This window comes from Calidris pugnax, unplaced genomic scaffold (genome assembly GCF_001431845.1).
Source record: "Calidris pugnax isolate Ruff unplaced genomic scaffold, ASM143184v1 scaffold188, whole genome shotgun sequence".
NCBI classification, from domain to species: Eukaryota; Metazoa; Chordata; class Aves; order Charadriiformes; family Scolopacidae; genus Calidris; species Calidris pugnax.
Window position 1 is genome coordinate 5,124,393 of NW_015091257.1, and position 24,280 is coordinate 5,148,672.

Consider the following 24,280-nt stretch of genomic DNA (forward strand, 5'->3'; position numbering starts at 1 on the left):
CCAGAAGGCATCACTACGTCCCACGTCTTCTACCAGCATAACCAGAAAGTCTGAGAGACAAAGGTTTCAACTCTACTGTTCACATCCAGGAAGAGATCTGTCAGGACAAAGCAACCAGGGTGAAGCAAAATGCCTCCCCCATCTTTATCTGCTGCCATGGAGGCATGAAAAGTGGACCATACATCAAAACAGAAGGAAGGAGAAAGAAGCTTCTTATCTCCATCGAACTCTCAACCTCTGCCACCAAGTTTCCAAATTCAAAATACTTCCTTTTGATTGCAGTGTGTTGCAAAGAGCTCCCCTGTGACCCAAGGCAGCCAGCGTGTGAGCTTTTTCTGTCTCACATTGACTGGCTGAGTTGACTCTCAGACACTCAACTCAGGCCTGGGTCCTGCGGTGAGCTCAGGTGGGCTGGCACAGCCTCTGAAAGCAGCTGGACTCCAGGCAGGTTCAGCATCCCACCCGCAGGGACTCAGTGGCAGGGTCAGGACTCTGGCAACGGATCCAGAAATCAAAGTGGCTACGAAAACTTTCATGGAGGCATTAAAATAACATTGCCTTTGTGTTATTTATTATTCTTTCTCTCCAAACGTAACAGTTACATCAGCTGTTTGTTAAATCAGTGTTCTGGAAGGAAATGCACTTGTGTTCCCACAGACTTTTCTTTGAACCGATGACTTGTTTCAAAATGCTTTTCAACTCGTTAAAAAAGAAAAAGAAAAAAAAGGAAGAACAGGGGGTTATGAGCTAATATCCTTCCTAATATCCACAGAAACCAGAATCTTCTACAGAAAATTAGCATTTATCTCTTCCCTGGTGTAAATCACTCTAACCCATTTTGCCAATTTGCCTGATGGTGAGGGATTGCTAGGCAACACTGCACCCGCAGGTCAGCTGCCACTTCATGACTATGGGGATGTCCATTTTTTTGAGGCCCACACTGAATTTTCTTCAAAGATTATGTTGCCGTTTAAGAACATTTATAAATACTTAGCTAATCTTCCTACTGTAATACTAGCTCTTGCTTAGTCTAAAGCTGCGTTGCTCCGGCTGAATGTTGCTTGGAGTGTCTAAATATTTGGAAGTAAACCCTGCCATTTTCTTCAGTAGTATAATGAAGTAAGGTATAAGATCAAGCCCGATTTTAATTACAAGGTGTCCTTTCTCTTACTCTGCCTGCCTTCCCTGTTTTTCATGCCAACAGCAACTGTTTGATTTGACTTGAAGGCAAACTGAACGGCTAGCCTGAAGTAGCAGATGAATCATTCTAATATCTGATAACTTTCCCAAATCAAGGCAGCTCTCTCCAGGAGCAAATGTCAGCCTGCATCTCTTAACGAGCTTATCTGAGCCGGCGTGGTTAGTGAGCAGGGACACGCTCACACGGCAAAGCCGAGTGCCAATGGTGGGATTCTCAGCGTGTTGCCAAACTGGGAGGCAATATTCCTGATTTCCAGCCCAACTTCAGCCTGTGCCCGAGGAAGCGCTGGAGAGTAACAAGATATAGGACCTATCGCAGTGCGTGTGACCTATTCCCAACCACGCAGTCCTGAAAAATATAAGGTGTTCCTCAGCGGGCCACCGCTGCTGCTGGGGCATCTCCTGCTCTTCTTCTGCTCAGGCGCTGCAGAGGTCTCCTTCCTGCCGGCAGCCCAGCCATTACCCTTAAAGTCTCACCCAGCCACTCAGCTACTTCAAAGAAGTGCCAACTAAAGATGGATTTTCGTAACAGTAGGCACTTGAAGACAGCGCAGAAACCTTTTCAATGCCAAGTACCTCACTAAATTGCCAACTTCCTCGCAAGCGGCGCCGGGAAGAGCAAGAACGCCAGCGCGGGGGGCAAAATTCACCAGGACATATTCTGATGAACTGAGAGTGCCCGAACCAAGCGCTGAGGGCTGTGAGGTAAAGCCTGGCTTCCACCTGAATGCCAGGAGCCAGGAGATACCCAGGGGAAGCTCTGGGCTGCCCTGGCCCAGGCAGGCAGTTCGCTGGGCAGCACCTCCCTCTGGAGGCTCCTCTGGCTCCTGCCTCTTGCCAACCAGCCTTGGCTGGGCAGGAGAGGCCACCCCAAACCCTCTCAATGTCAGGCTTGGGTGAGCCCCATTTATTTTAGCGCATTTTACCAGCTGCCTGGCTCAAAATAGTATGATTTGCCTCAAAAACAATAGCATTCCTAAAAATTAGTATTTGAGGATCAAATCTGTTACCTAGTCAGTGAACCTTTCAGTACAGTAAGATGTCTTTTTTTTTTTTTCCTTCAATCCTGATCATTAGACAAATGCCTTTCCTAAAAGTATGGGGAGGCTAATGTAATCAGATGTAATTAGAAAGTCAAAGTTGAGGGTTTTAAGAACAACAGAATGTAATCAAACACAATCATGACAGTTGTCGTCACTGTCACAGTACTTACAGCAATTTCCCTTTTAAATTATCCACGTGTTTTCACCAACGCAGAGGCTAGTCATTCAAGCCATTTTAATTATAATTTTATATCACTGTCTCATTTTTATTTGTTTGAGTTTCTTCTTTTTGCTAGTTCTTTGATGGGATCCACACACGCCGAGGCTGCTCACACTGCTCTGAAGCTACAACTGGGTTATCACAGCTTTAAGAAACTTGCAGACAATCCAAAGAAAATTGAAAAGACGGAACCAGAGTTTTCACAGAGATTTGACAACTTCAGTAATACTCTATAGAGCCTCAGGGTCTCCCTCATCACAGGGGCAGCAACAGCCCAGCTCATTTTTTTGGTGAAAACCGTGGGGCCACTCACATGCATTCAGCACAAAAGAACCAAAGTGAAAAATTTCTATCTGGGTTCTAAAATGTCAGGTAAAATGTCAGCTAGCACTGTAATAAAAAAGGAAAACCTAACATAAATCAAGAGTACTTTGATTAGCATGTTGCTTTTTAATGAATGTTGCGCATTCACTGAAACCACTGGGCTTCAGAAATAACAAAATACAGACTGGGTGAAAAAAATCATTCACTGGTAACTCTCATGAAAGCTCCTCTACAAACTGAATCTTTCTTTGGATGCTTCTTTAATTGGACAGCTCTTAGGACCAAATTCTCTCATCAGAGGGTACTAAGCTCTCACTAAGGTCAATGGGACTTTTATGTATCTCAGAAGAAAACTTGGCATTCACTGGTGTTCCTCTATGGAGAAGGGAAAGTAAGGGGGAAAAAAGAATTAATTTATGCTGTAAAAAAAAAAAAAAAGAAAAAAAATTTGCAAAATAAAAAAAAATTAGATAAAACCATATGATTGTAACAATTGATTCCTATTTATAAGATTCTTTCAAAACATACAACTCAGCACTTCAGGCTTCACCAGAGGGTACATTTATTGTGTTCTGGTTTATCCTCCATTATGTTCACATTGCAAGCTTTCACAGAAGTTTCTCTCCAATCTATTTAATAAAATACACTTTTTTATATTTCTTCCTTTTTCAGAAAAACACCAATCCTTAGTTGCTAGAATCAGAAATCACAAGTCCTACCAGTCACATAAAATCAATAACAAGCAAATCTTTATTTCAATGGAAAAAATTGTCCAGAAAGGTCAGCTACTCTTTATGCTAAAGAGCCATATGAAGAGCAGAAACAACTCAGCCATTGACTTGCTTAGTCTGTCCCACACTAAAGCATAATTATCCTTCCTCTATATTTTTATTTCAGAAATAAAGAGTTAGGAAGGAAGAATTTGTCACAGACTCACAGCCAGCTCCCAACAGCCTTCTACTGGCTCTGCTCAGACTATGTGCTACGCAACTCAGCGCGTGTTCCAGTGCCCTTCATGGACACTCGCCATGGTTCTTCAGTTTCTAGTCGTAGTCCTTTGAAGAGGAAAGAACCTGAAAGGCCTTTTGAATTAAAGAACTCTTTGGTGATCTTTTTGGTTTGCCACATGACACTGTGAGGTTCGGGCATTTCCATTTTCTGCCCCGAAGTCAGTTTTGTGCTCTTCTCACTTAATGATCTGTGGGGAGATGCTGCTGTTGACACATCCTGGGTGGAAGGTACCAGCCACTTGGATAGGCTGAACCTTCAGAGTTCGTTTAGTCACCGAGGAACCGCTGGCAATGTGCCACAGCCATGCAGTACCGTCACAGCTCAGCCCTTGCACCTTCCATCCTTGGATTCTTCTTTGGTGACAGAGGATGGAAACTGAATTAGACGTTGGGAACAGCCTGGCTTTCTGACTGCTGTACCGAGCACTTTCAGAGAGGAGTTTTCACTCCTGCCAGGGTCCAATCTACTATACCAGCTTGAGATATTGATTGCCTGGAAACATTTATTTCCACTCTGCTTGAATTTCAGGAGATGACAAACTTTACATTTTAAGGAAGTTTAAATTTTCCCATCAGTGTTGCTAATGGAGGTAGCTGGTGCACTTAAGATTTACCCAAATATTAATGGACAAACTCCCTCCTCTGACATTAATTTCAGATTATTTCTTACAACTCATCCCCTGTTAGTTATCTCAGTGGTACAGTACAGTGACACATGTGCCCAAACTTCACCCAGGTATAATTTGAGAAGGTTTGAACTGACTTCATCAGAACTGGGATTTGTTTATGTGCCTTTGATTAGCCTACAGAGTAAGAGCTCCAAGCTTCCTGTTTAGCTGACGGAGAGTGACAGACCTTTATAGATGCCCACCCAAAGTAACTAAATTACATGCTGAATAGAGACCTCTCCTGTCTCCACTCAAAACAGAGGATCCAAGAAAGACTGGCCTTTCTAAAAATCAGCCTTTATGAATGCCACATAATAGAACCAGTGAAGAGTCCTCTGAACTTTATTGAGAGATTAACCTAAACTAAACCTTGTGCAGAAGAATTTTTCTTTCAAATGAGGAAAGCGAAATTTGCAAAATACATCCTCAATTTTTTAATCAATTGTTGTTATCATCGTGTAGCCAAGGGAAGTCCACTACGAACCAGGGAAACACAAGTCTGAGAATGTTCCTGTCCAAAGGAAAAGTAATCAGACCAGACCACTCATGAGATGTTAAATAAAGTATAGCCTGTAATTTCTTTTCACTGAAAATGTTCCTCTCTGATTCCTAACACCTGCCACCTTTTATACAGTCATTCAGTAAGCTGTTTGTCAGTGTTGGTACACATGTTCACTGTACTGAAACCAATCTTCTCTTTTTCAACACAGTGCTTTGTGAGACACAGTATCAAATGCTTTATTATACTCTAGACATGGTGCATCTCTAGTAACTCTTAATTTATTTTTTTATCTCCTCAGAAAAATGTGACATTATCTCATACGATTTTATCTCTGGAAATTCATATGTGTGCTGGTCATCATTCTTTCATGCTTCAGATATTCAAATACATAATTTTCTATCATTTGTATTGGTAATTAACCCTAGCTAAACATGCAGCTTACTGAATGGTAAAGGTGGGACTCCTTTCTTCAATTTTTTGAAGGATTGTATTCTTTCTCCCCTACAACTCTCTTGTCAAATTACAGTTTTATCACCTCTTTAGTTAGCTATACAGATGTTTGTCTTCATCTTTTTCCCAACTGATTACAACTTTTCAAAATTTGTTGCAGAAGATCAGACCATAATGCTGACATGCAGACTACTTGAGCCTAAAGATCATATGCAGGTCTTTTTTACTTCTTTTTTTTTTTTTGTTATTACAAGATTACCCCACTTCTTTATTCTATTTGTTAGAGCCTGTAAGGATCTCATTTGCATTCTCAAAAATTTGGTGCTTATTGCTGTTCTTTTACTGTCCAATATATTGGAATGCCTAAGTATCCTGACTTTTTGGCATTGGTTTCTTTTGAAGTTCAATGGGACATGCACAAACACTGTCCTTTTCATCTTTTCACAGCTGCACCCACAAAACATTTTGCATTTGTAATATAAAAATAATAATCTGGTGGAATAACAGAAATCCAGAAGGTACTTCTAATACTTGGCTACACTAGGTGAAAATTTTCATCCCTGAAATACCAACTTTGATCAGTGAAATAAATAAAATATAATGGAAAAATTCAAAGTGAAATCTTGGACTAATCTGAGTTGACAGCAAGTATCCAACTGCTTTGTAGATTATAGCTACAGCCTCATAAAGAAAAGAATTGCAGAATTATCTGTATCTATAATGATACAAATTCCCAAATTATAAGAACACAATAGATTAACATTTTAGTATTTTCCTGATAGTAACCTCAATTAAATTTGCTTTTTACAGCTACTGTTGTACACTTTTAGAGATAAAATATTGTCAAGTGTAGAATGTTGCTAGATAAAGAACAGTCATCAAATGTCTCATGAAATACCCACGGTGGGGAGCTGGTACACAAGCTGCCGAAATGTCATAGAGACAGAGTCTACAGGGGAAGTTTCTGGAGACCCTCAGTGATTGCTTCATACAGGGGAAGGCAAGGCAAGGCAAGGAAGAGAAAACATGTCATAGATTATTTGCTGTGAATTCCATGATATTTCCTACCTCAACACGTTTGGTATCATAAAGCTGCCGAGTGTGAGATAACTTTCACACATCTGTCAGGCAGTTGTGTTACAGCTGCTGCCTGTTCATAGCCAGTGCCACGGCTTCAGCTGGGCTGCTGCCTCAGCTCCTTCTTCAGTCTCCTTAGAGTCTGCCGGAGGAAAGTAGGTACTTTAAGATATATGCTGAAAATTCACTGGGGCTGTGCCAAATGTAGAGCTGACAGGGGAGAAGGGGGCTCAGCAGCATAATTTCCTTGTGCCCTAGTGCTCCTGTATGCTTTTATGGTACACCCTGAATCTCCCTGGCTTTGCCACCTCCTCAAAACAGCTGTCTCAAGCTGTGCAAAGCTCTTTTGCCTCCCCAACTGTCTTCTCGATTTCTTCCATCCAACTCCCTTGCTCACAGACCTTCATACAGTGGTGGGAACACTACTGTATCAACTTCTCAAGGACTGTTAGTTGCCAGGTTGTGAAAATATCCATCGAAAATATTTCGGTGGATATTTTCAATGGCAACAAATGAGTTTATTGACAAGAACAGATATAAAAATTAAACATCCTCAGATCATTACCTCTTCACATGAAAAGCAAACCTTGGCTAGCTGTTGTAAACCTAGATCTTGTAATTTGCAGTCTTATAATTTCTAACAAAATGCTGTAATATGATACATGTAATATATAAGCATAAACATTTTCTCTGCCATATGTTTCTGTATGTTTCCACCTATATTTTTATACAAAAAATTAATGCATAAAAGGGTCATTTCCCCTTAAAATACAAAAATGAAACCTGGAAGTGCTAGCTGTAAAAATGCAGACAGCCAAGTTTACCCAGGATGTAACTCTGCTTTAGGATGGATTCATTTGTTCATGATGCTTTATTATCCTTTACTGACTTTGCAGGAACCCTAGCAGATAAAAACCATTCCAAGAGCTGTGATTTCACTGTCAGTGTTGCTTGTGCAAAAGCAAAAAAAGATGTCTGGGCAAGACAGTAAGACACCAACATAAGCCCAAGGCTATTCTTTTTCTACACAAATTTCAGTGTCAAAATGGTAGGAAAACCAAAATAATTTCAAGCTGCTAGAGGGTACGGCCAGCCATGAAAAACAGAAAGATAACTATAAACATAATTATTCAAGTGTGCCCTCCGAACAAACAGGAAGATTTTGAAGGGTTAGCACTGAATTTTCTAAACACATTTTTTCCTGATAAGCGAGACAGACAGATAATAAACAATTAAGGTGATTTTCTCCTTTGCAAAATAGTTTACAGAGGCAATTATTAACAAGGCTGTACTGGTTCCCAGCAGAATGCATGTGGAAGGCAAGCCCTGATGTAGTTTTTAATTCCATTTCTTCAGGATCCCTATTAGATGTTTTGCGTAGCAATACCTTCTGAACAAATCCACCTGGGATGAAATTATAATTGTCTTTTAAGAATTCAGTGAAAAATCTGCGGGAATGAAGGATGAGTATTTGTTCCTTAGGCAGGTAAAAGAAAAGGTCACATTTGCAGCATTTTTCCTTTTGTAGCAAGAAAGACAAGATTCCCAAAGGATCACTCGTGGTCTGTCACTGTCACAAGCCATTTCAAAAAGTACATGCCTTGGAAGAGAAAGGTGCCCATTCCTGTGATGGGCACATTGCTGTGACTGCTGCTCTTCCAGGTACAAGGCAAAAGAGGGCAGTGGAGCACTGCACATTTCAATAGATTAAACTAATGATCCCTGTAGATCTTTTATCTACATTCCTTTACTGCTAAAATTATTACAATACCTAACAAAGCAATCATGTTGTATTAAAAATATCCAGACAGTTTAAACAGAACATCTCTTATGCTTTCATAGAAAATGACATTTCTCTCCTAGCGAGCCTTCTAATTGATTGAAACCTCCTTAAATTGCATACGTTACCTTCCAAATCTCCTGTCACAGGAGGTGGTGTATTTTCACTCGCTAATAGGGTTTTCCATGTTGGTTTCATTTGCATCACCTCCTTCACGTGCAGTCAGGGAAGCTGGCATTCCTGCCTATAATACAACTCTCCAAGCTTAATAAGGCCAAGAGTAGTTTAGGTGCCTTCGTGCAGAATGAGCTTTGTTTCCTTTCCTGTGTCACTAATAACAAGCTGTGCTGGGTTTTGCCAACGTGCCACGGCAAGTCATTGCTTATGCTGGCTGCTTCATTAATTTATTGGGCAGTTCTGCCTTTTGAATCTTTCCCAAGTGTTTCTAGACTTTGCCTGCGCCGGGTCCATCTCTACATGTGTTCGTTCACGCAACTTTAAACCTTCAGCAACACCATCTGTTGTTCCCATATTTAAGAAAGGACCTTGAAAGTCAAAGGTATCTTCAAACATCTCTAGTTTTAAATTTTAATAAAATCAAATCTGAAATCTGGGTTTTCTTTAGTTTTCAATCTGAGTACGGGATGCTGTTTCCTTTCACTGAAAGCAGTGGTTCCCACTTCTGCATAAGCTGACATGGATAATATGTCATTAAAAATAATGACACGCTATTTAAGAGGAATGGTCCCAGTGAAGAACCCTGGCCTCCCTACCCAGCAACCTTCTTTCATCTTGTCAACAACAGCTTTAGTTTTTCTTTAAAATGACAAAGGTTTCCAGTGTCAATATGCTCCTCTGACTGTCCTCAGGATGGCAGTGCTCTAATCAGATTTATTAAGCAAAGCTCTTCCTTTCCCATTATAAGCCAAAGCCTGGTGCTCAAATGCCATTCAACCTCAAACTGCTGCGTTTTATTTAATGGCTATAACATGTTAGCGCTGTCTCCAATGCTCCTTTGATGTAAAAAGACAAGGGGATGTGACATGATACCTTTGATGTGCCACATCCAACCTGAAGTTTGAATTATTTATAAATGTTTGGAAAATTACATAAAATGATAGTGTAGTGATACGTAACCCGTTACCACTACATTCTCAGATCAAAACACAGTAATCACCAACATCATTGTCTTATTCCAGAGCAGTTTCAAGGGTAGCTCATTGGACTGGGATGCGTGGAGCCGGTTTATAAGCCTGGTTCTTCCACATCCCTGCTGGTGGATTCAGGGAAGTCCCCCCAGCCTCCTCGCCTTCCGTTTCCTCTCCTTTAAAGCAGGGGGCCTAACACCCACCTTTTCTGTAAGGTGTCTGGACACGATGGTGCTGCATACTTTGTATATTTACAGTACAGAGGCTTGATATTATTCCTGTTATTGCGGTTTTTGTTCTATTTTTAAAGTGATATTATCCCTACCGCTACAGCGCTCTGCCTCCAGGGTGCCGGGTCCTGAGCAAACACAAATGCCGGCTGGTCAAAGCCCACCGCTGTTTACATTGGAAAAATGCTTTAGAAGTCTAAGACCTGCCTTTCCACACCACTGCACTTAAACTTATGGGAAAATCAATAATTTTCTCTACAAATTGACTAGGCCTTTTCCAGTAGGTCTTGCTCTGTGTAAAAAGGCACAAACCACCATCCTCAAATATAAATAGAAACCCCTTGCAATAGCGCTAAACCCACGGACGCTACTATTTTTCGTGAGATGTTTATAGAAATACTTCTATGTTTTGGTTATCTCTCTGAGACAGAGAACAGCGGCTTTCTTAATGCAAGAAATATTGTTTATTCTTTATTTTTATTTACTCATTTTGTCCTTAGCTAAATAATAAAGGAATATAGAATTTCAGTGACGTAACTAATAAGCAATCTAAAATTAATTAACTCTTCTTTCTCCTTTCCTTAAATAGTTCCACATTACCCGATTTATGTTTCTGTATAGATACATGTTTAGACTGATTTTTAATATAAAACCATATATAAGAATTTTATTATTTACATTTTATATTAAACTGTAAAATTTATATATAGATGTACATACAAATCGCTACCCAAAAAAAAGGTAAGAGCTGGGCATGTCCAGGTCAGGTGAAAATCAAGAGACTTTCCAAATCTATGCCTTGTCAGTTATAAGACCAGGGGTCCGCACCGCGCTTCAGCACCGACAGAAGGGTATTTCCTGGCCATGCACTGAAGCTGAGGATGCTCTGGAAATAGAGAATCCCCTACCCAAAGATGTTGCTAAGCTGTTGCATAAAAAATGAGACAGCCACTGTCTTGACCAGAGATAAAGTCCATCTAGAAAATTAACTTTAATTTGTGACAGAGTCTATTTTCATTCTCACTCCCGCCCTTGCTAAAAGTTGGCATAAATGTAACGGAAAGCCACATAAACTTCAGATTGTTGTTGAACCTCATCCCGTTGGTCTCGGCCCATCGATCCAGCCTGTCGAGATCTCTCTGCAGAGCCTCTCTACCCTCCAGCAGATCAACACTGCCACCCAGCTTGGTGTCGTCTGCGAACTTACTGAGGGTGCACTCGATCCCCTCGTCCAGATCATTGATAAAGATGTTAAAGAGAATTGGCCCCAGTTTCCTCTCCTTTAAAACAGGGGGCCTAACACCCATCTTTTCTGTAAGGTGTCTGGACATGATGGTGCTGCATATTTTGTATATTTACAGTATAGAGGCTAGATATTATTCCTGTTATTGCGGTTTTTGTTCTATTTTTAAAGTGATATTATCCCTACCGCTACAGCGCTCTGCCTCCAGGGTGCCGGGTCCTGAGCAAACACAAACGCCGGCTGGTCAAAGCCCACCGCTGTTTACATTGGAAAAATGCTTTAGAAGTCTAAGACCTGCCTTTCCACACCACTGCACTTAAACTTATGGGAAAATCAATAATTTTCTCTACAAATTGACTAGGCCTTTTCCAGTAGGTCTTGCTCTGTGTAAAAAGGCACAAACCACCATCCTCAAATATAAATAGAAACCCCTTGCAATAGCGCTAAACCCACGGACGCTACTATTTTTCGTGAGATGTTTATAGAAATACTTCTATGTTTTGGTTATCTCTCTGAGACAGAGAACAGCGGCTTTCTTAATGCAAGAAATATTGTTTATTCTTTATTTTTATTTACTCATTTTGTCCTTAGCTAAATAATAAAGGAATATAGAATTTCAGTGACGTAACTAATAAGCAATCTAAAATTAATTAACTCTTCTTTCTCCTTTCCTTAAATAGTTCCACATTACCCGATTTATGTTTCTGTATAGATACATGTTTAGACTGATTTTTAATATAAAACCATATATAAGAATTTTATTATTTACATTTTATATTAAACTGTAAAATTTATATATAGATGTACATACAAATCGCTACCCAAAAAAAAGGTAAGAGCTGAGCATGTCCAGGTCAGGTGAAAATCAAGAGACTTTCCAAATCTATGCCTTGTCAGTTATAAGACCAGGGGTCCGCACCGCGCTTCAGCACCGACAGAAGGGTATTTCCTGGCCATGCACTGAAGCTGAGGATGCTCTGGAAATAGAGAATCCCCTACCCAAAGATGTTGCTAAGCTGTTGCATAAAAAATGAGACAGCCACTGTCTTGACCAGAGATAAAGTCCATCTAGAAAATTAACTTTAATTTGTGACAGAGTCTATTTTCATTCTCACTCCCGCCCTTGCTAAAAGTTGGCATAAATGTAACGGAAAGCCACATAAACTTCAGATTGTTGGGAATTCCAGGAACTGCTTTTGCAAATCAATCAGTCTCACCCTTCACTTCTGGGGCACTGATCCAGACCATATAATAAACTGTGGCCCAAAACCAAGCAAAACAAAGAAAACAAGGTCTGTTTGCTGGAAATGGACAAATGAGATGGGACCATTTTCACTCCAAGCATCAATACACACTCATCAGTAATAAATGTGTGCGCAGCGGTATGTATGTACGTGCATATGCATAACATCTCTTTAAACTCAGGAAAACAAATCCTTTTGGTTCAAATGATAATGTAATAGATATCACAGAAGATGATTTAAAACACTGAATGATTGCTGTTGTTAAAAAAAAAAAAAGCAAAAAGCAGGTAAAGAATAAGATGTTCTTGTACTTTTAAATTAGAAAAAAATCAACTTTTTACACATGGAAAACCAAAATCAATTATTCAAAGGACAGAGTATTCTGGGCCACAAATGCCATCTGCTACTATTACAGCAAGAGATGGAAAAATGTAGTCACTTTGTGCATTGAAAGAGCTTATTCTCCTCTCATTACACTCAAAGGTGATGATGATTTGACATTTTTTAGCCTGTCCCTATCAGAACATAAAAAAACGTTGCCTAAGCATTGAGTGGGAAATCCAGCACAGGTTTCCAGCAGAATAGTTCTGGTGGGAGGCGGCGGTTGGGCTGTACATGAAGATAAATAAGCGTGAAGATACTGTGTCAGAACTGAAACCAAGCAGTAGACAACACCCAGCTCATTATGAGAGCAACATCTACACTCTTCCAACATTCATATAATGGAAGTATTAATAGAAAAATAAATGGATTGCACAGTTCAAGCATCTGTTCTACTCATAAAACTGTAGCTTAAAGACAAATAAAGTAGCAGCAGTGCAGGCATCACAGGAATGTCAGAGACAGGTTATTCACAGGGGTAAGTCAGCCAACAGCTGTCTTAAAAAAATGGCAAATTAGGAAATGCATCTTACTACACAGTTGATGATGTTATTTAATAAAATATTCATTAAACACATTGATACATGCCCACACTGGGTCACAACATCGGGTTGTTAAGGCACATCACCATAAATTTAGTATTGTGCGTTTGAGCTCGTTTCCAAGCCTGTACCAAAGGGTGCAAAGTCACAGCACAGCTTGTCCTGACGTCACGGGCTGGTTCTGCATCTCCTCTCCTCACCAGACACTGGATAGCCCCCGTCAGGGTAGACTCTTCTCTGTTTTCAAAGTGTCTCCATGTGAGAAATGCATCACAAGGCCTGGCATTCCCAGACTTACCTGGGGTTTGCAAGCTCCCGAAGGATTTGCCTGCCATCCATCCATCCATCTGTCCATCCATCCATTCATGCTATACAATATGCTAATTTCTTGTTCCAGCTATTAGTGAGATATCCTGCACAACTTTTTCCACCCCCCCAAAGCACAGCTACCACCAGGACACCCCACCCAGGATGCCGGCTTTCAGTTCGACCCCTCCTTGCTGGATCTGATGAGGCTTTTAGTTATTTTTACAGTTATCACAAGACCCACTTGATTTCTCTAATCATCTAGAGGACCAACCTGTGTATAATAATAAGTTTAATTTGCCTAGCTGACATTCATAAAAATAGCAGTAGCATACCCACAAGCTTATCCGGGAATGACTCCTTTCTGGTATGTACCGAGTGCTGAATCTTTCACTCATGCTTACCTTTCTCCCATGAAATCTACTGAACCAAAGGCATGTGTTAAATACCTATATTTTTCAGCCATATACCATGAACTTGTTTTTCTTGTGAGGCAGCAGTTTGCCTTTTCATTTAGCAACATTTTTATACAGAACGCACGTTGCACGTTATTAAACAAACATTATTAGTTTTGAGGTCTGTGTGTCCCATCAATCATTGCCAAATCAGTTAAAAAAAAAAAAAAAAAGGGGACTTGGCTCCATGGCCACAAAGGTGGTGGGATGTCATCCTAGCTACATCACTTATTGGCTGCTACTGTCTGCAGCCTGAAGAAGGACTTCAGCCATTTATTAATGCATGTATGTATTCTCAGATCCAAAGCCTTTGCTCACAGAAATTGGCACCGCTCCACTGAAGTCAGCTGAATGTTTGTAACAAATGAACAGCTCCTCCACAGCAAGTAAAATTTTGCCTTCCTTTATGTATCCTCCCACTTGCCCATAGGATTTTGCCTACGTGATTAAAAGAGAATGACTCAGAATAGCGGCTGCAGCGTCTCCCAAGCCTGTTCCCACCTCCTCTGTTGTGCTCTACCTTCCAGCTGACCTTATTAGTAAAGCCAGAATTAACAGAAGAAGCCTTTGGCTGATGAAAACGGTAATACTAGTTCATAATACTGTCGCATATTTATCCTTGGAATCCACAGCACCTCCAACACATGGACTCAAGTTAAATGAATTTGGTCTCAATGTCTTGTTCCTGGAACAGGAATAGTCAAACATGTAATTCCTAAGTTTGTAGAAGTTCTTGAATAAATAGATTAGACAATACTATCTATAGCCAGTTCATTCACCCACGTACTCTGTAAAATTTTAAATAGGGAATCATCATGTGAATGTAATAAACAATACCGGATCTTGCTGCTTCACACATTGTTTAGTTTTAGAACTAAGACAGCCTTCATAAACTCACCTAAAAAGCAAGTTTTCTCTTCTATTCCACCTTAAATTTAAAACCTCATCGGGCTTGTAAGCCCACATGAGAGAAAAAAATCAAAGTCACTTCAGGAAACTCCAAAATAGCAGTTTATACATTCAAATATGTACCAGTCTGTTGTTGTTTTTCTAGGCTCAAAATGTTTTTCATCATGATTTGACACATCTTCAAGTTAAAAAATCAACGGAGGTATACAAATGTGGCTTTCCATGAGTTTATCATGGGGGTTGGCAGTGAGTCCGTGTACTAACATGAGAGAATCAAAGTCTGAACCCCTGACAACAGATACACTGCGGCTCTCATTAGTTTTGGATTTGCACTGAAAATCATTACCCTTAATTGCCTACTCTTGTAATTTTGGAATAAACTTGGGTGTACACTGAAACGTCAGAAGAAAGCAGGTCCACTAGCACCTTGTGGAACTTCCCTGCTCTCACCAGTAGCTCCAGTATGGCAGGCAGGTGTCATGGCACAACTCCGAGCAATGACAAGAAGGCTTTTTCCACCTGGGGAAAAAAGGTCCAACGGCCTTTTGCATGAAGTGCCTTTTTCTCCAGTTAGTATTCTCTCCTCCACTTAAATATAAACTGTGAGTGGCCCAGGCGTGAGCTGACAGGTTTGATGCTGCAGCGTGCAGTTCCCTTGGGATTGTTTTTCTCTTCAAAGCAGTTCACATCCAAGCCAGGCAGTACCTGAAAATCCTACTGTACCAACTACCTGTATGGACATTAGAGTTAACGCAACAGGCTTTGTACAGCTGAAGACAAACACAAGATAAAAATTGGAAAAGATTATGGAAAATATTACACTGCACAAGAGTATGCCCAGCATGATTATATTATAGTCGGAGCGATGCAACTGAATTAATTTCCAGTTCCTAGAAGTGTGCTAGAGTCCCCACAGAGGTGTACGAATTAAACAGGGTATAAGTACATTGTGATTTTTGTCTTCAACCTTCAGGCTACTATTATCTGTGAGAGCTTCATTCTCCACACACGTATCAGCACAGTGGCCACTCTGCTCTAGGGATGCGCTGCCGTGTACCACCTCAGCTCCAGACCACGCCATACCCAGAAGTGTTGTGAAGGAGCTGCAGGTGTAAAATATAAGGATGGCCAGGGCTACAGAGAATAGATCCCTACTCTGAACTCAGTCCCAGTTCTGAGCTTCCATCTTTTTGGTTTACCTGGCTAGCACGCATTAAGAATTAAGGGAGAAAGTGCATTACAACAAGCAAGCCAGTGCTCATTCCAGTAGAAGACTCTCAAGAGTACATGATTCACAGGACCAAACACTCCTAGGATAATTCAAGTTGGAAGGGACCTCTGCAGGTCTGTAGTCCACTCTACTGCTCAAAGCAGGACCAACTTTGAGGTCAGAATGCATTGCTCAAGGGTTCTTGAACAAATTCAAGGATGGAGACTACACAGCTTTCCTGGGCAAACCTGCCTGACTGTACTCATAGGGAAAAAGGTTTTTCTCACATCCAGTCTTAAACCTCCATTGCTTCAATTTATGACCATTGTCTCTCATCCTCTCCCAATGCACCACTGTCAAGAGCCCAGCTCCATCTCTTTGGTGACCTCTCCAAGGTACTGCAGGCAGTGGTACTATTAGGTACCTCCAACGCTGTCCCTTCTCCAGACTGACCAGCTTCCCGAGTCGCTCCTTGCAGAGCAAATGCTTCAGCCCCTCTTGCCCCCTCTGCTGAGCCCTCTCCAGTTTGTCCACATCTGCCCTGTGGTGGGAGGACCAAAACCACACACGGTATCTAGATGTGGTCTAACAAGCACTGTGTAGAGGGGGATCATCCCTTCCCTCAATCTATGGGCTATGTTTCTGCTCATGCAGCCCTGGAGGCTGTTGGTGGCCTTTGACTCCAAGGCATACTGCTGGTTCAAATTCAGCTCACTGCTTATCAACACCCCAGTGCTGCTTCTACAGAGCTTCTCCCCAGGCCATCCATCCCCAGCTGGTGGTGTTGCAGAGGCTCTTCCTGCCACGGTACAGGACCTTTGCCGAGTTTCACGAGGTTCATGTTTGCCCATTCTTCCAACCTGCCTAGGTCTCCCTGACTGGCACCTCTGCCTTTGGGTCTACTGGATGGTGCCCCCAATTTAGCATCACCTGCAAACATGAGAAGAGTGTCACCTTCTACAGGTTGAGAGACAGAGGAAAAGCAAGTGTTGAAGACTATCGTACATGCTGTCACTGAACTGCAAGGTGGCTTAGCAAAGTCTGAATCCCCCCATAGCTTTCTTTCTCCATATGTAAAATGTGGATGGCAGATCTAGAATGCTCCAGGCAGAACTCTAAGAGCCCTGGAAGAAATTTTCTATTCAGATCATTAATTGTTATACAATCATTATTGTATCATTAATTGTTACTGTCATTATTACTACTTGCTTCCTGAGGTCACAAGTTTGTTCCCTAGCAGGGGTTAACAGAACCTGTAGGAATTTACAGGAAATATTCTGATACGTCCTTGTAAAGATGTGTTATGAAGGTTTTACTTCCTCTCGCTTCACAGATTTGCAGTGCTCAGACTCCTGCAAATCCTACACTCCTTTGGGCTGGAATCCTCAAACTGAGATGAATACTGAGGCTGCAGTGGCCTGAGGGCAGAGGTTGATAGGTGCAGTAATGTTCCATCTCGCTGCTTCATTGTATCCACGAATAAATGTATAATATTCCTTAGCTCTTAACTCACATTACAGTTCAATTATGCTACGTCAGTCACTAGAAACATATTCTAATGAGTGTCTTCTGTGTGCTCACAGTGTCTTCCTTTTATCTTCACCGATATCAAGACTTCATTAAACTCCCACTTAGTTATAGTCCCTATTAAGTGTTAGAATGGTATTGCAGTAGAAAATAAACGCAAGGCATTAGAATGGAGATTGACCGTCAACTTAGTTTTAAGCCTGTTTTTATATATATATATATATATATCTCACAGGGGTGGTGATGATAGTATGTTCAGAAGTACATTAATTGAAAGAGTTACATAAGAAACATGTCCTTCAAGTTAGCTAGCTATGTCTTATATATTTTGCATGAAGACCACAACTTAATGAAGCCCTTGCTTAATGTTTGCTGTAGTTATCATGATCAATTTGTTGAGTATCTGTTTCATAGGGTTCACAGCACATGCAACCCACTGCTGAAATGGTGACTGAATAGCAAAGAAAATCTTCATTTACCCAGTTTTACCCCAATATGTAATAAATATGGAAGAGGATATTCATATGAAAGGCTTTTTTCTTTTTTTCCCCAGCCCTTGGTACATACGCTCCCCTGTTCCACGCAAACCCAAACATTCTCTCAGGCAGGTTTTATATAAAACGCCATAATACCCAAAAAGCATCATCATCATGTAATGGGTTTCACTCTGCATAAGTTTTAGCACTTATAACTTCAGGGGGTTCTTAAAGACACAAGTATAAAAGATGTATTACATGAAAGATTTGTACTTTTGTAAGAAGGTGTCGGCTATTATTGGTTTTAGCCAAAATATTACAATTCTGCTATCTTTTCTCGGAGATGCTTTTTTCTCAGATATATTTCTTGGTCATAAAAGGTTAATTACTTAATAAGCTTTTTCCCTAGTACGTGAGGGCTTTGTCTCTCTGAGGTCAGTGGAAAAAACAAGACATAAAATCTATTTGTTATTAATGTATTTCTTCTAGCCCATAAAACCTGAACGAATTTTTATTTTCAAAGTGAACAGAGTGTTAGCATTGTCTTTGCAAGAATGATTCATTTATCATTTCAGTGTACAAAATCACTCATGTTTGATCACAAAGTCCTCAAGAAAGTATCTGCAACACTGTGGGGTTTTAAATAAATGCATATTGGGCAATAATAGCAGCAGGTTTCAAGGATAAAGGAATAAAATCATCCCTGTAAAGATTCTCAGCTCATTCTGGAGATGCAGATGTCTAATTCGATCACATAGATTGTACATATATATGTGTAGATATATATGTATATACACTTTCTGTAAAAGAAAGTGGCAATTTTCGTCCTGTAAGCTTAGCATTTTATTCCGTATTAGTTCCACTTTTTAAAATTCAAATACTGTAGAATCTCTTTTCTTCCATCTTGATATAATATTCTTCCTTCTTTCTTTTCCCATTCCTTTTTCTTTCTTAATCAGTCAGAATCAGTTTTTTTCCACATCTTTTTCTCAACCATAATCCACATTGATAGTATGTTCTACAAAGAAACTCTGAATGTCACCTTATTGGTATCCTTTATGTATGATTTAATCTAATGGTGACTCGTGAAAATGCCAGTAAGAATCTTTAGTATTCCAAAGTAGTACATCAAAACATTCAAAATAAGGATGTAATTCGCAGCAGCACCCAGTCTTATGAGCCCCTCCACCCTCAAGCTCAAATTTTCTCATTTAAGTAAAATTCTGAAAGCTATGGGAGTGCCTCTAACAAGAGCAGATGCCGCTGTGCAAATATATGAACCGTATTAGCTATGTGTATTAGAAGCAGCACGCGAAAATAAAATTTAAAAAAAAAGGCTACTTTAAAGGATATTTATTTGAAAAACCTAGCTGAACGTAGAACAACAAATAAGCAAGTGTGTGCCGCTTTCCAATACACTCATCATTTTGTCAGCCCACTCCAGGAAAATCAATTCGTGCAGTTTGTCTACAAACGGCGTTATGCACTAAATAGTCACCGTTCAGAGGATTAACGCTTAGGAGGGAAAGGAGAAAACACTCATGTATCGAAGCAAAACCGTTGAGAAACAGCAGAGGAACTTGTCCGTGCGTTTGAATGTCCAGTTCCAGCCCCGAAGCGACGCCGCGCGGGAGGGAGGGAGCACGCCAGGGGGGTGCTGAATGGTAGGGATGTACCCAACGTCTGTGCAGAGCCCGCTCCTTAGGTGAAGGGCACACGCTCCTGTTCTTTATAACCCCATTCCATTGTTCTTCACGCTCCTGTTCTTTATAACCCCATTCCATCACCACCTGAGTTTGTATGAACATCACCAATGCAAAATCGTTATATTCTGGCAAAGCAAGAATAAAAGATATGGCCTGCTCCAGCCCCAGGTTTAATACACTTGTTACAGCGACGCTGGATTCCCTAACGCAGCCCCAAAACGTGTCATTTTAAAAGGCCCGTCCAGTTTCAAGTGTTATAATCATGGCATAAATAATGTAATTAATCCCCGCAATCCCAACTCCAAGCTGTTTGCAAACACATAAATCATACCGAGTGCTGGTCACGTTACCAATAATCGAAGGGCCACAGATTTTCAGGCCCTGAGGAACCAGTACAAAAGCGTCGTGTCTGACTTCTTGCGAAAAACAAGCAATTAAAAATTGCTCCTACATCAAGCCCTCCACTAAATGGGGCTGGGGCCGCGTGGGGCAGATGTACGTGTCCTGCCTGACAGCAGCCTGAAGGTTACTCCGTACTCACCTGGAGGGGAGAAGGTACAGCTGAGCATTCGTGTGACACAGGGACATTGCAAGGACGCAGCACTGGCCATCCTTGGACCTTGGTGAACATTTCGTCTCTGCAGAGACTCCCCCTACACAGGAATGATCTTCAGTGCTCATTTTAAGCCTGTTTCAGGGAAATGGTGTAAGGTGCACAGAGGGCACACCAGGAAGAGACTGACCTCTACTAATCCATTTTATGGGGAAGGAACTAGAAAGCAAGCAAACCTGTAATGTGCATGGTCCAGTCACTTATGTGCCACTTTCAGAAAATATTTAATAAACCTTCAAGGAATTTGCCTGAATAGGGATTGAGTAAAGAATGACTTATCCAGAATCATGCTGCATGTCTAAGTCAGATGTGACAGGGTTCCTGGGACCGTGCTATAGATGCTGCCTTGCAGCATGGAATTAATCCATAAAATTCATTACACTTTTGCTGATGAAGCAGTGGCATCTTCTTCACAGTCTTTTTCACTCAAAAACACGAAGCAGAGATATATCCTTTTGCACCATGCTTGAATAGCCTATCAAAGTGCTTTTGGACAAATAACACCCTTTCAGCCTATGACATTACCAATTTTTGCAATATGGTAAAGATTTCTCTTGGCTCAAGTAGGCACACGACAACAAGTTGCCTTCACCTTGAACAAAGACACTACTTGTGATGTTACAGTGCATCTTACGGCAAAAAATACTCACAGGTGACCTCTATCTACCTCATGCTACTGTACCCCTTGCCTCAGTCGCAGATGATACTTCAGATACCAGCTCTGAAAGACTAGAATACATCAGGAGAGAGCAAGCTGGTGAAAATTGAGTTGGGACAGAAGCACCTATTAAAAAACTACATTGAAACAAAATTGTCACCAAACTTTTGAGTAAGTAAATAAATAAATATAAAGTTTGTAGGCACTCCACTGTAACCGATTTGCCTTTGTTGACTGTTTTAATTGTTCTCTTAACCTCAGTAACATCCTGCTGTTTCAAATCCACATGTAAATCTGCCAATATTTTTCTGACTCCGTCAAAACCAACTGCAAAATTCCACATGACCTCAGCAAGGCCAGGATTTCATTCTCTTATATGCAATAGAAATAGGTGGGTTTCATATATTTAGGATTTTGCGTTTGTTAATACACAATAATGAACACACATAGTATCGATCCACAGCCAACAAATCTGTGACTTCAAATATAAATCAAATATGATACTGCTAATTACTGCTCCGCTTATTTTTCAGTTGTGCTAGGCGGGAAAATACCCCTTAGTGTTTATACAAATGCATGTAAACATATTTATATATAAACACATATATATTAACCTTATTTAGAATAAAAGCTGTTAGAAAAAGAAGTATTTTTTACATCTTGTCTCCTAGAAACTATATGCTTAAAATAATAATGAGCCAGCTGGGAACACTAATGGTCAGACAATAACTGAATAGAGTATTTCACAGTTTCTGCAAATATTAGGCTGATTAACGTTAGTTGTGACGGGTACTATAAAATATGTTCGGTTTTATCAACACTTCAAGCATTTATTCACACACACACATATCTGTCAACATTTAAAATTTCATGAAAAGCATTTTAATCTGCCACGTTCGGTCCAGTTCTATAACTAACGGTTTGAAACACTGGTTTCCTGTGAAATAATTAACATTAAATGGCAAAGCCTCTCCAACCGTATCGCCCGCGAGCTCCTGCCAGCTGGGAGAGGGGCAGAAGGTGCGCACTGCTGTGAATTCGGAAGGGAACATGTGACACAACCTGACATGTCAAAGTGTGAAGAGGTTTTTGCCACTTAGGTAAAAACAAGTTTACTGACTGATGAAACCGGAAAAAAAAAAAAAAAGAAAAGAAAAAAGAAAAAAGAAAAAAGAAAAAAGAAAAAAGAAAAAAGAAAAAAGAAAAAAGAAAGAGGAGGATTTGGATGTTATTTTATTTCTACATAATTACATGCATCAGGAAAAGAGAGCTATGGCCATTTTTAAATGCCTTTAAGAGCTTCCCCCCTCCTCCTCCCTTCTTCCCTTGCTGTTCAGAGCTGTTGAGTAACAGACATTTCAGAGTGTGCAGGGGGGGAAGTAAACAAATGCATCGCTACTGTAGTTGCAGGGCAAGGAAACATTGATGTCACTGCTGCTATAATCACATTAGTAGGGTGCGTTAACGGTAATGTCATGTTTGATCAACTAGTCAGGTCAAAAGCCCTTCAAAACACAATCTGAACAGAAGCACAACCCAAAATGGCACGAGAATCGACTTCCGAACAGTTCCCTTCCAAACACAGACCCCTGTTGCAAAGGTGAGCTTTCGGTCACCGACACTCAATGTCAAATCATCCTCAAGCACACAATTACACTTTACACTTGGCTACGTCCCCGTTCCCCCTCCCTATAAAACCCAATTTGATTTTTGTCTTGTCCTCCGCTGCGCGCACACCCCCGCACCCTGCGGAGCCCGAATCCATCCCCGCCGGAGATACCGCCCGCAGCCGGAGTTTGCTGGGAGCTTGTCTCTCAAGGGCAGAAACACTGACAGCCCCAGTGTTTAGGACCAGTTTTCTTTGGGTAGGTCTTTTTCACTTCCAACACAATGTGTTGCTGTCTCTCCACTTTAGCGGGCGGCATTCGACGCGACCAAAGGGTGGGAGCAGAAATAGCCAACGACAAAGCGACAAATTCTTTCAGGTGGGAAAAGGGCTGGGCAGGATACGTCCCCTGGAGCGTCCCAGCCTGCTGGGCACACGCACCTTCAGCCATTGCGTACTTTTTTACCAACATTGCCAGGCTCCAGCCTGTGTTTAACCCTCCAGCATGAACCCTTCTGCAGTGAGCAGTACGTAGGAAACCCGGTGTGGGTGAGATCTGCCAAGGACCACTGCCATCCACAACTTCCCACACACGTTTGTCTGTCATCTCCCTCACCTCCTTCCTCCAACCTGCCCGGGGGAAGGGGAAACTCATCCCGCTTCGCATCCCCTTCCCCGAAGTCCGCCTGCCGGTGCCCGGCCGGGTACCCAACACCGTCCCCGTTATTTTCCGTTACTTCCCCCGGTTTTGCCCCCGGTACTGACGAAGCGCTGGCTTTTTCCCCCCATCCCCCGGGCTCACCTTTTCGGTCTGCCCGGCGGCGCAGCCACCGCCTGCATACCAATGTGGGGCCGCAAAGGCAGCGCGGCGGCCGCCCTCCCGCACCCGCACCCGCACCGCACCGCGCCCGGCCCCGGCGCTCCCGCGGGCGCGCTGCCCTTCGCGCCTTCATCGCCTCGACGCGTTTAAAGCGGGGGGTACAGGGGGGGAAGGGGACACCAGTGCAATTCGCCCCGGCAAAGCCGGACGGGTCCCGCTCGTCCCCTGGGCGCGGGTAACGCAAAGCGCGCAGCGGGCGCTCGGGCACGCACATCTGCCCGTGTGTGTGTGCGCGGCGTGGGGCGCGCGTGTCACATCCCTCTGTGTGTGTGTGTGTGTGAGAGTGTGTGTGTGTGTGTGTACGTGTGCGTGCGAGGAGAGCGGAGCGGAGCAGGAGGGAAGGAAGGAAGGAGGGAGCCAGCCCCGCCGCACCCCGCGCATCCCCCCGCGCCGCGGAGCGCGGAGACTCACCGGGTCACCCTGGTCTCTGAAGGTCAAGCTCAGGTTGGTTTCTTGATTGCAGTTGTCCTCGGGGATCTTTCGGCTCGGCTCTTCCCGCTTTCTCTCTTTTTTTTTTTTTTTTTTTTTTTATTGAATTACCCTTGTTTTGTGTAATAGCATTTTTACATGTGGGCCATGCTTTTTTGACATTTCACACAGTTTCAGAAAAAACTAAGCAAGCTGGAAGAACAGCTCAGTAACGAATTGCAAGCCAAAGATGAACTAGAACAGAAGTACAGGTGAGACTGTTTTGACATCTTAGGTATGTTTATGCAAAAGTTTCATTACATCTTTTGGTTTTGAATGCTTAAAAGCATTTTAACCCACTTTGGGGATTTCCAACCCTCACTGTAAATTGCTGGCTTAATTCATGCTACTCCTGTGACTACTGGGGTGGTTTTTTGGGTTGGGTTTTTTTTTTTTTTGGCTTA

The 24,280-nt window shown here is 41.7% G+C and overlaps 1 protein-coding gene across 5 annotated transcripts in view; it reads right to left on the minus strand.

Moving 5' to 3' along the window:
* Positions 1 to 23,941, minus strand: part of DHRSX (dehydrogenase/reductase (SDR family) X-linked) — a 233,957-nt gene extending 210,016 nt beyond the window's left edge. For 3 of the 5 annotated variants that reach the window (XM_014960307.1, XM_014960308.1, XM_014960306.1), the window contains exon 1: positions 23,820 to 23,941. The gene's annotated coding sequence lies outside the window, so the exon portion shown is untranslated. The remainder of the gene's footprint in view (positions 1 to 23,819) is intronic. The other 2 variants (XM_014960305.1, XM_014960304.1) reach the window with 1 other exon arrangement.
* Between the last annotated feature and the right edge of the window lie 339 nt (positions 23,942 to 24,280).